At 36.5% G+C, this 10,797-nt stretch overlaps 1 long non-coding RNA gene across 1 annotated transcript; it reads left to right on the plus strand.

Annotated features, from left to right (window-relative positions):
* Positions 1-1,358: 1,358 nt before the first annotated feature.
* Positions 1,359-6,406, plus strand: LOC135297901 (uncharacterized). The gene is made up of 3 exons (XR_010359830.1): positions 1,359-1,883; positions 3,253-3,325; positions 4,838-6,406. It is a non-coding gene; the product is annotated as an uncharacterized LOC135297901 (long non-coding RNA).
* The last annotated feature ends 4,391 nt before the right edge of the window (positions 6,407-10,797 follow it).

The raw sequence follows: 10,797 nt of genomic DNA on the forward strand, positions 1-10,797 counted from the left end.
CCAGTCCCAAGAGGATGCCTCAACAGCTCACAGGGTTTCTAAGATTGTTTCCTTCTGTACCTGTAGCAGTTACAGATATTCTGTTTATTTTGCTAAGAAAAAAATAAACTTTTTCTTTTGCCTTTTTTCCTCTGTTACATTAAGTCTTATGTTATTCCAAACGTCATCTGACTGCAACTATGTGGACCACAGATTTGTTTTGGGGACTAAGTGGGCGTCACTGTGAAGAATTCTTTCCGTTGTTACTGAACTTCCATTGACTTTCAGCTTTTCTCTTGCCCCTCCTCCCCTGAGAAGGCAGAAGCTTACACACAGCACTGTGTGACTGTGGGCAGCCAGAAAACTGCAGAGAATTCAGACAATTGAATTTATAATTTCTGCAGATTTTAAAAATTCCCACCGTTCCTAAGCATGTTTTCCACCCAGTTATTGGGAGAGAAATGGACTGACTGTGCCTTGAAAAGGTCCCAGTTACATCATGCAAATATTTAAAGAAGTTCTTTGCAATACATTAGAGCCAGCTTGCAATTTAGCCTTCATCAAGCTTGAAACTAGCTAGGTATGTGCCCAATTGCTCCTGTCTTTTAATCAAGCACAGTTTTCTTTCAGTATAAATCCTTTGCTGAAAGACACCGTTTTGTAACAAAAAATCAATTTCAGTTCCATTCCCTGCCTGTCAAACAAAAGGTAGATGGAAAATCAGAAGCAAGGTACCTATTCTAGTGTGTCTTCCACCTTTTCCATATAAAAGAGCAAGTTACACTTACTTACATTTCATTAAATTGAATCAATGATAGGGGAGCTTGAACCAAGAATAACACAGGAACAGGCAGGAGGTAATATTGTAGAAAAGGCAAAGGCTTTATTCAAGAGAACCACACAGTAGAGTGAGACAATAGGTTCTATTTAATTGGCTAACTAATAAAAACATCTTCTTCATACACTGTCCTTAAGAAGAACAGAAAGATGAAGAAGAAAAACACCACCAGCAGATTGTTTATACTTAACAAGTTATCCCATCTTTCCAACTCCCTAAAATTTCTCACAAGCCACTGTGAGAAACATGTGCCGTTTCTCTCTCTCTGTCCCATGGCATCCACAGGGAGCCGCCCTCATTTAGCCATAATGAAGTGCAGCAATTTCAGTGCAGGAATGAGTTCCAGCTCTAAGGAATGTACTGGTACTGAACCTGGATGGATGCAGCTCCATGGCATTCAACAAGGGAGTGCTTTGCAAACGCTTCCCCAGCACAGATGGGGCTGATGGGAGCTCATGAGGCTGATGGGAGCTCCTGAGGCTGATGGGAGCTCCTGAGGCCAATGGGAGCTCATGAGGTTGATGGGAGCTCCTGAGGCTGATGGGAGTTCATGAGGTTGATGGGAACTCATGAGGCTGATAGGAGCTCATGAGGTTGATGGGAGCTCATGAGGTTGATGGGAACTCATGAGGTTCATGGGAGCTCATGAGGTTGATGGGAACTCATGAAGTTCATGGGAGCTCAGGAGGTTCATGGGAGCTCCGCCATCCCTTCCACTGGGCCAGGATGTCGCTGTGGGTGACCAGGAATTCAGGAGAGACTCTGCGTACACACTGAGCCTCCCCTCCTGCTGCTGCTCCCTCCTGACACTGCAGAGCTGAGGTGGATTGCTGTGTGCTCTGAGGAAAGCTGATCGAGGGGGGCTCTGTGATACCTTCCATGGGGGAGGTTCTCCACTGAGATTTATGGCTTTGCTCTAACACAGAGCATGTTTACCTCTTGCAGACAAAGTTTTTCCTTTCAACCTAAAAGGGTTGACTGCTGAGGGATCTAGGTTACTCATTGCAGGATTTTTATGGCAGTTTAAGGTGGATATGATGACCTAAATTAAATACAGTCAAAAAAGGTGAAGAAAATAACCTGGTTTTTAGGAAGAGCTCAGGGTAGTCAGTAAATGCAGGGTTTTTTTCAGAAAGAAGGGAAGGGAAGGGAAGGGAAGGGAAGGGAAGGGAAGGGAAGGGAAGGGAAGGGAAGGGAAGGGAAGGGAAGGGAAGGGAAGGGAAGGGAAGGGAAGAATGACTCTTGCCATAACATGACTTAACCAAAAGGAAAAATTGCTTTCATAACCTCAGTTTTGGACAATGAAAATAATCAAGTTAAAATCATTAGTTTCATTTCAGCTAAATTACAGTCCTCCTGTTTACTAAAAACTATATTATTCCTTCAAAAGAAAACAAAATTGCCTTTTAAATTTGAAAGACAAAGTAGTTTTTAAAATGCCAGTGAAAAGTGTTCTTTTCTCTTCTAAATTTTTTTTTAGTTGAACCTAGTTAGAAGTTATTAATCCCATTTTTTCAATTTTTTATTTTACTCAAAAGCATGATAGTGATTTTTTTCTAATTGAACTACAATAGTAGATCATTTTTGATCATTTTATTTAATACAAGACAAGTCAAAAGGCTGTAAATCATGTAAAAGTAGTGCATTTATAGTCCTGGGAATTTGTCTATCTCATTTAATAGATAAAGAATGCATGAAGCTGGAGAAAAGTGCGACCTAGTTTGCAGTGAAATAACAAAAACCATCAAATGATTAAAAGATTGTAATCACCTGATCAATTTGTAGCCTTCCCACCAGTGATGCAAAACTCAAGGTGACTTTTATTTTCTTCTAAACAGTATTTTGTGTCCAAGTATGGCATCCTGACTGATGTAAGTAATGCACTGAGTAATGGACTAAAAACATGAAGTTAAAAGTATGTAAAATCTTTTTAATGTATATTGATATTTGCAAACAATTTTGCTTCATCTTTCTACCATTAAGTAAATTGGATAAATTAATTTTAAAGCCGGAAAAGTGTTTTCTTGGATAAGAAAACAGAACAGACAAACTTTTCAGGAAAAAACTCTATGGAAAATATAATGATTGTAATTATTATTATTAAAATCATGTATTGCCTGATCTTATGTGCTCTGTGTCTTTAGTAGAACATCAGTAAATCTTTAGTATAATAAAACTTTGGTAAATCTTCAGCAAAAGATTAATTTACAGATTTCTCCCCATGTTGTTTGCCAGATGATTTTTCAAAAATAAGATTGGACAAAAATATTTGGAACTCATATAATTTCTCCCTTTAACCCCTGTTCTCCTTGCAAAGAGGCCTTGATTTCAATATCCCAAAGGTTTAGTGTTCAGACATCTACACTAGACCAAATCCACAGGAACTCATGGGTCAGGTAAAATTTAATTAGCACTAATTGTCTTCCATTAACTAGAGGCAGAATGAAATTCTCTGTTCAGTCATTTTCTGTGGAAGCCTGGTGACACTGCTAACTCCATGAATACAAGGTAATGTGTCATGTGTTAAGAAAATATCTGTGTGTCTTTCAGTTCACCAAAATTTCAGCGGCTTTCATGGGTTTTATTTGCAAAAGCATTTTTTGGCACTCATGAAGTCTCTTTTAATGTATTTTTGTTTTGTACTGCTGAGCTCTGGTCTCATAGGAGAAAAAAAAATAATCTTTTAACACTATTACTCAGGACTGCCCACATTCAAAAAGCTTTCACCTCACCTCAGCCCAGTTTCTCTTCAAACACTTAAAATAAAGGTAAATAAAACAAACTGCAATAAAGATATCTATGAAGTGTCATAGGGATACTATATATCATAAATCATAAATAATTCTCTTTCATACTGTGTGTTCCTAACAGAGATCAGAAATATTCCAGAACAGGATGAGTTCTTTCTGCCAACATGTTATCAACCCCCCCATATCCCATTTTAATTGGTGAAAAACCAAATTCTCTTAAAATATTATTTTTTAACTTGAACAATATTTACCACACGTCCTCTTTTTTTTCCTCTTCCTGTGTCTACAGTTAATATTTTCAAAAGTAATAACTACTGATCATAAGACAGAAAATAAGGGAAATAGGCAGGTACAGAATATTTCTGTGTCTTTATCACTTCCTTTCTGACAATTCTTTGAGCACAGTTAAAACCCCTGCACTTAGAGGTTGTTATCCTAAACAGTACAGTGCATCCTTTTGGGCCAGCTGCCACATGACCTTTTTTCTGTCCAGTCACTTCTTTTCACTTTTTTTGAGACTTTTCTGGAATAGAGGCTCTATTTTTGTAGCAGAAAATGTTTCAATACAGAAAAGTTATCCTCTAAACTCAGGAAAAACAAGTCTGTCTGAAAACAACATTTTATTGGCTATTTACACTCTGGCCAATACTGAATTTCAGTGAGGGGAGATATGCTGTGTAACATATAATAGAAAATTTGTATTTCCCACAGTACTTCATTGCCACAATAATTCATCATGGTATCTTTGGCATGTTTGGCATTAGAAAAAGCTGAAGATAAATTTCAAATTTGCATTGCATTCCATAATACAGCTCAATGGTGACTTGCAGAATTTCTTGTCTACAGCTAAAAAAAAGATTAACAGCAAGCAGAAATGCAGTATTATTCAACAGTAGTGTGAGGGGCACAGTTAAAAGGCACTCAGAAGTATCCTTAAATTTTATCCCATTTCTTTTGTAGAAAGAAGAAAATTAATAATTTGAGTCATATGTTAATTTGATTAGTAAAAAGAAATATAAAACTAAATATGTAAGTAGTTAAATATATAGGGCAAGAAAACAAAATGTAATACAAATTATAATACAAATAATCATCATATATTGGAAAAAATCAACCCTTGGTTTTCTGTTATGTAGACTTCAGGATGAATATTAAAGTTAGAGGAATACTCACATTCTCAAAAGAGCCAATAGATTTCAAAAATTCTGTGTGCTTCCACCTGTGTGACTTGAGCAATAACAAAAATATGGTATTTTGATAACTCCTACAGGAATATGAAAGAGAAACAAGACAGAGCTATTCTGGAAACTGTTGAAGGCAAAAAGATAAAATCTGAATCAATATATACATTAAAACAAACAAACAAAAAACCTTCTAAAACAAAACCCCAAAGCCCCTTCCTGACCTAAAACCCAAAGCAGATTAAAATCCTACCCTGTACTCACATACTGTACAAATTAGTACTGAAAATTGAAAATATAACAAATAATTTCTTCGAACAAGAATTAAACCAAACTTCAGTGGCACAGAAATGGAACTGTCTGCATTCCTGCAATGTGATGAATTCCACACTGAACTCCTCTTCACACAGGAAGCTTTCATCAGAACCTGGAAATTCCAGCTTTGTTCACAGGGACTGGGATCCACATGCAGGGGAATAAACGTGGTATAAATCTGGGGAGGAAACCAAAGGCAGCATTTATGCTCAAGCTCCAGCCCTTCATCCTTCAGCACAAGAACCTCACAAAACAAGAGTGTTGACAGCTGAGAGACAAAGTCTTCTGTCAGCACAAGTACAGCTCAGGTCACAGCTACCCACAGAGCACAGAGGACTGAGAAAGTGGGGTAATTAATGAATGAATATATTGGCAATTTGTTTTCAAGGGTTTTTTAAATCAGGAGGATAATAATGTACATGTTAAACATACTGCTGATAAACCCTTAAATGTGTGAATTCCACAGCCAGCATGTGACTTCAAAAGCCAAACAACAACTTGTTGTGTATCAATATAATTTATGATGATGTTCAGGATTTCTTGGCTGTATTTAATTAGTAGATTAAAAATTTCCATAATAAGCTATTTTTGAGAATTTTTCCACATTGTCAAGCTGTTGTTCCACTGAAGTAGATCAAATATGAGCTTGATACATGGGTAGTGCTAGTTTTAGGAAGTTTTAGTGCAGTTAAGTTAAAATATATGAAATAATTTATTTCATATATTTTAACTTCATTAGTAAGCCTTCATTTACTATCAGACAATAAAATAAATCATTAAATATGAAGAAAAGAACAAACCAAACAAGGTCTGTGGAGCTGTGTGCATTTTTCAATATGTGTGCATTTTTCTCTTTCAATGTGAAATCTTCACAATTAAACCCAAGATAAGCAGCTTCAGTCTTCAAAATGGCAATACAGATGAAAAAGATTATATCAAATGACAAACCAGTGTCCTTCATTTCCCTGCATTTTATATGGCAATCTGTCTTTTTTGAACTCAGGCCTATTCTAAAATATTTCACATCTCGTTTTTTAATTCTGACTTTCATATCTCTGATATCAGGAAGAGGAGAGATGTCTTGGCACTCCAGAAAGTTCTCCTAAGGACTGAAAATGATGGGGGGGCATGTTCTCTGGCTTTCTTGACTGATATATCAGTAGCATTTTAAATAATAAATTTTTAACCTCTTAGAGGACAAAGAATGTCTTGTAGAAGGTGTCCACCATACTGCCTTTTTTATTGTTGTTAAGAAAAAGCTTTTCCAAAGAATTAATCTAATATTGACCACAGAAAAAAATTCCAACAACCCATTTAAAAATTAATATTGTTAAAAAAAACTTTTACCTTAAAATTCTCTTTTTCTTATCTCCTTCCCTTCACTGTTACTTTGCTTTTGAGATCTGTGTCATAACACTAATGCAGAGTTGTGATTTTTCCTCTGTCTTAATGTGAACATTATTTCACTTTTTAAGTTTCAATCTCTTGAAAAATTGTGGAGTGGATAACTAAATAAAGGCAAAAGGATTTTTGTTGTTGTTGTTACATTATCTCCTCATACATTGGGATATAATTGGAGGGAATTTTGAAAGACACTTGAAAAGTTGCTCCTGAGTAACAACAGGACAAATGCAGATAGCAGCAAAAAGGTTTGTTTCTAGAACATTCTCAGGGAACAGCACCATTTTCCTGGCAAACATACTGATTTTCACTAACAATACTTTTTACTTGAGAGTTAATTCAAGTATAATAAAGCTCTGCCTTTAATGATTATAATTTTTTTTCAGAAAGATCTGATACATGGTAATGAAGTCATAGATATGTGAATGACAATGCTAAATTATAGTTGTATGGTTCTTTCTCTGCATTCAGTGAATTTATTAAATGTTCATTTAAATTTCATTTAATAATTGTTAAATATTTGAATGTGGCTTTACTTAACACTCCCTTTTGAGTTCAAAAAGACCTATACAGTCGAGACTCAAAATATCTTTAGGAACTTCCCACCTTCTATAAGTGGGACATACTCGTGTCTTCCCACAGTAAATCATCGCAAAAACCAAGGAACTACACCCACAAGCCTTGGGAACTCAGATATCTCCTCTAGTAACAATAATAATCCTACTGAAGTTTCCTGCAATAGATGAAGGTCAAAGTAAGTTCAGATTCATTTAGAATGAGCAATAATCCTGTTGTCTGGAAAATGTTTATTCTAACTACTAAATAACACTAAATAATTGAAGAACTTCAAGAAATACATAATTTTGTTCACATCAATGTCATGCTACTTAAATTTTCCTATAATATTTAATCCCATGCTAAATGCAGCATACTGGAAGAACAATTCCTCTGATCATATTGTCAAGTACTTGAGGTAGCTCTGTACTGAAAAAATGCTCTTTATTATAAATTTGCTTTGATTATTAGCTAATCCATGAATTCTAGAGCTTGACCTCTACTTCTGCTTCCTTGTGAACACTGATAGAATCATAGCACGGTTTGGGTTGGAAGGGACATTAAAGATCATTCAGTTCCAGCCCCCCCGCCACAGGAAGGGACTCCTTCCACTAGAGCAGGTTGCTCAGAGCTCCATCCAGCCTGACCCTGAACACTCCCAAGGACAGGGCAGCCACAGTTTCTCTGGGAAAATTGCTCCAGGGCCTCACCACCTTCCCAGTTAAGAATTTTTTCTCAATATCTAAACTAAACCTACTCTCCCACTTTGAAGCCATTCCTGTCATTAAATGCCTTTTTGAAAAGTCTCTCTTCATCTTTTTTGTCCTGACCCTGGTGCAGCACCTTGCACTTTGTCTTGTTAAACCAATGGAATTCTCATGGTTATTCTTTGTGACTGTTCCCTCTTTTACACATAATTGCATGAGTATGAAATATATCACCATGTCTTAACAGACTGTCTATTCTCAGGTCCTGCAAGTATGCTGCTATAAATTCTAAAGCAAAAGATAATCAGTCTGCAATTCACCGGTTTGCACGAATATTTGAAGAGAATGAAGAGATTAAAAAACTGAATACTTGGTCCAAATGAGCCAGTTCCTCAGCTAAGAAATTATAATTGTGATTTAAAGTTGTCAACAGATTAATATAAAAATTCATGCAATATTTTTTGTACTTTAAACTATTAATTAAAAATAATAAAAAATTGCCAGTTGAGGAACTACATGTGAAACTTTCGTAATTTTTTCTTACTTAGATCATGAATTTTGGTTTCAGCTAATTCAATGTTTATCTATGTTGTGAGAGGTTCAGATATATGAAAATCATATTTGGCAGTAACCTACTATTTATGATGTCTGCAGGAGAATTATTAGTAGAATTTTTTTAATTTCTTAATTAAAACAGTTACATATTCTTTAATATAAAGTACACCATCTTCTGGGTCATGGGACTCTTAGACATGTAACTATATCTGTCATGATAGTTTAAATGAAAAAATGCAGTTTTACTACTATTTTTTTTTTACTATCTTATATAAAGCTAAAGGTAAATATAGATCCAAACACACAGACTGAAAACCAGAAATACCTGACCTAGTTAGGAACTGCATAAAACATCTTTCATGGTAAAATTTATTGTGGACAGAAGGTTAAAAGGGAGCCCTTTAAGGTGTTGGGATGGTTCATTTCCATTCAGCACATTACATGGGGGCTTTACAGCTAGTTTTGGTATGACAAGGACTTATTGCTGAATGATACACCCTGATACAGGTTGCACTTCAATTTATGGCAAAAGTGGAGTGTTCCTCACAGGCATGAAAAAATTAATGATCTGTTTCTGTCAGGTTTATCTTGCAGACATGTAGAACACAGGACTGGTTTTAGTGCTGTGCTACTTCAGCGTACCAAGGTCTGTTGTGCTCTACTGAGACATCTGAGATCTTTTAGCCCTGAAAGTGCTGCCCCAGTCCCCTTAGCCATTTTCCCTTCCCAAATACTTTCTTGTCCACTGTGTTCCCCCTGGAATCCCTCAAAGAGGGCTGCAGCTCAGCTCTCAAGGCTGAGAGGGGTCCCTCGGTTAATGGGTGGAAGTTGCATCATCTTCACATTTTAGAAATCACTCTGGGGTCTTTGCAGATGGAAAGTCCAAGTTAATGATGCTGAACAGCATCAGATCTGGGATGTTCAGACAGTCTGAATATCCAGATATCAGGTCAACATCATAAACCTCACACTTCTCACATTTTAAAAAATATGTGTGACAAATGCTGAGACGTTTAAAGATACATTTTATACATTAATATGCTATTTTGTTTCCCTGGTTTGAATTTAAGCACTAGGTCTGTGGAAGAAATTAGTATGTAATTTCTTTTTCTTAATAAGTCAAAGGAGATAATCTATTTTTATGTGTTCTTTCACATGATAAGGTTACAGGTGCAAAGACATGCAAATGTATTTTGTTCATGATCTTAGTTATTTTTATGTCGCTCCACAGAAAATCCCCATAAATGTCAAATCTGTCTGAGCAGTTTTATTGAGCCACTATTACTATGCTATTAGGCTCTTTAAAAATTGTTCTTTATTAAGACAGGGTTTTTTTTATATGTTTAGTTTGTGAATGTATTAAAGCAATACCTTTCCTCCTTCACAACAAAGCCTGTTCTGATATCCTTTTCTAAAGACTTTTCTGCTTGAATTTATCCTAGAAGCCCTGTAGTAAATTCAAATATCAGGATTAGAAAAAGTTATCAAATGTGAATAAAAACCACACCCTTAGGGGCAACTCTCTGCCTATAGAAAAAGTTATTATTCCCACATATAACTCTGTGATTACTTCACTATTAATTTTCCTGTTCAGTTTTACCTTTCCATTATCAGAAGTGGTATTTGATAAAATGTCATATAAAGCATTGACTAATCTAAAGATATAGAAAAAGGGGCTCAGCCAGCTGACTGAACAGTTAGCTCACCTTTATGAAGAATAAAAGCCTTTCTTTATTTAGAAAGCCAAAATGGAGTAGGGTTGAAGACTGTGTGGTGCCCAGAGGCTGCTGAACTCAGAGCTGCTGTGGGTCAGACAGCAGCAGAGCACTGAGCCCCTGGGCTCTGCCCTGACCTGCCAGCTCTGCCTGTGCACACAGGGAATCATCCCCCAGGCTTTCTGGAACCCCCCTGGTTAGGTCACTTGGGTCAGAGGATAAAAGCAAACTCAGTAATGCTTAGGGAGCTCAAGTCCAAAACTGCTCTCTACAACAACTTTTCTAAGTATCTGCCTAAATTTAGAAGTAAATAAAATAAAACCTCTTTCAGCACTACCAGAGCTGACTTTAAGCTTGCAAAGCAGTTTTGTACCATATAACTGATTGTACCAGAACTAAGTGATATCTCAGCAGTTAGCAATAGGCCTAATATAGAGGTAGAAATAGAGATTATAGAGGTGACAGATCTTGTCTACATAAGTGAAATACAAAATAAATAATAGAGAAGAGAGAAGGGCAAGGGGGGGCATGGGGGAAGCCCAGACCTTCTGCACCTTGACAGGAAAGTAATTTCAAACACATCTGCCCAGAATTACCAGCATGGGAAGAGAGACAATAAAACAAAACCAGTGTGTAGTATCAGTTAAGGCCTGGGAATTCTGATTTTTTACCATGTTTCTCATATCCTCCCAATCACACAATTCCTGTCTAGTGCTAAATTACTCAGTGGGTAGGTAAGCATGTTCAGCTGTGTGAATGTGCCATGGAAGATGTGTGTGAGCAGCACTTCTAGAGCTGCTC

Source organism: Passer domesticus, chromosome 3 (assembly GCF_036417665.1).
Source record: "Passer domesticus isolate bPasDom1 chromosome 3, bPasDom1.hap1, whole genome shotgun sequence".
NCBI classification, from domain to species: Eukaryota; Metazoa; Chordata; class Aves; order Passeriformes; family Passeridae; genus Passer; species Passer domesticus.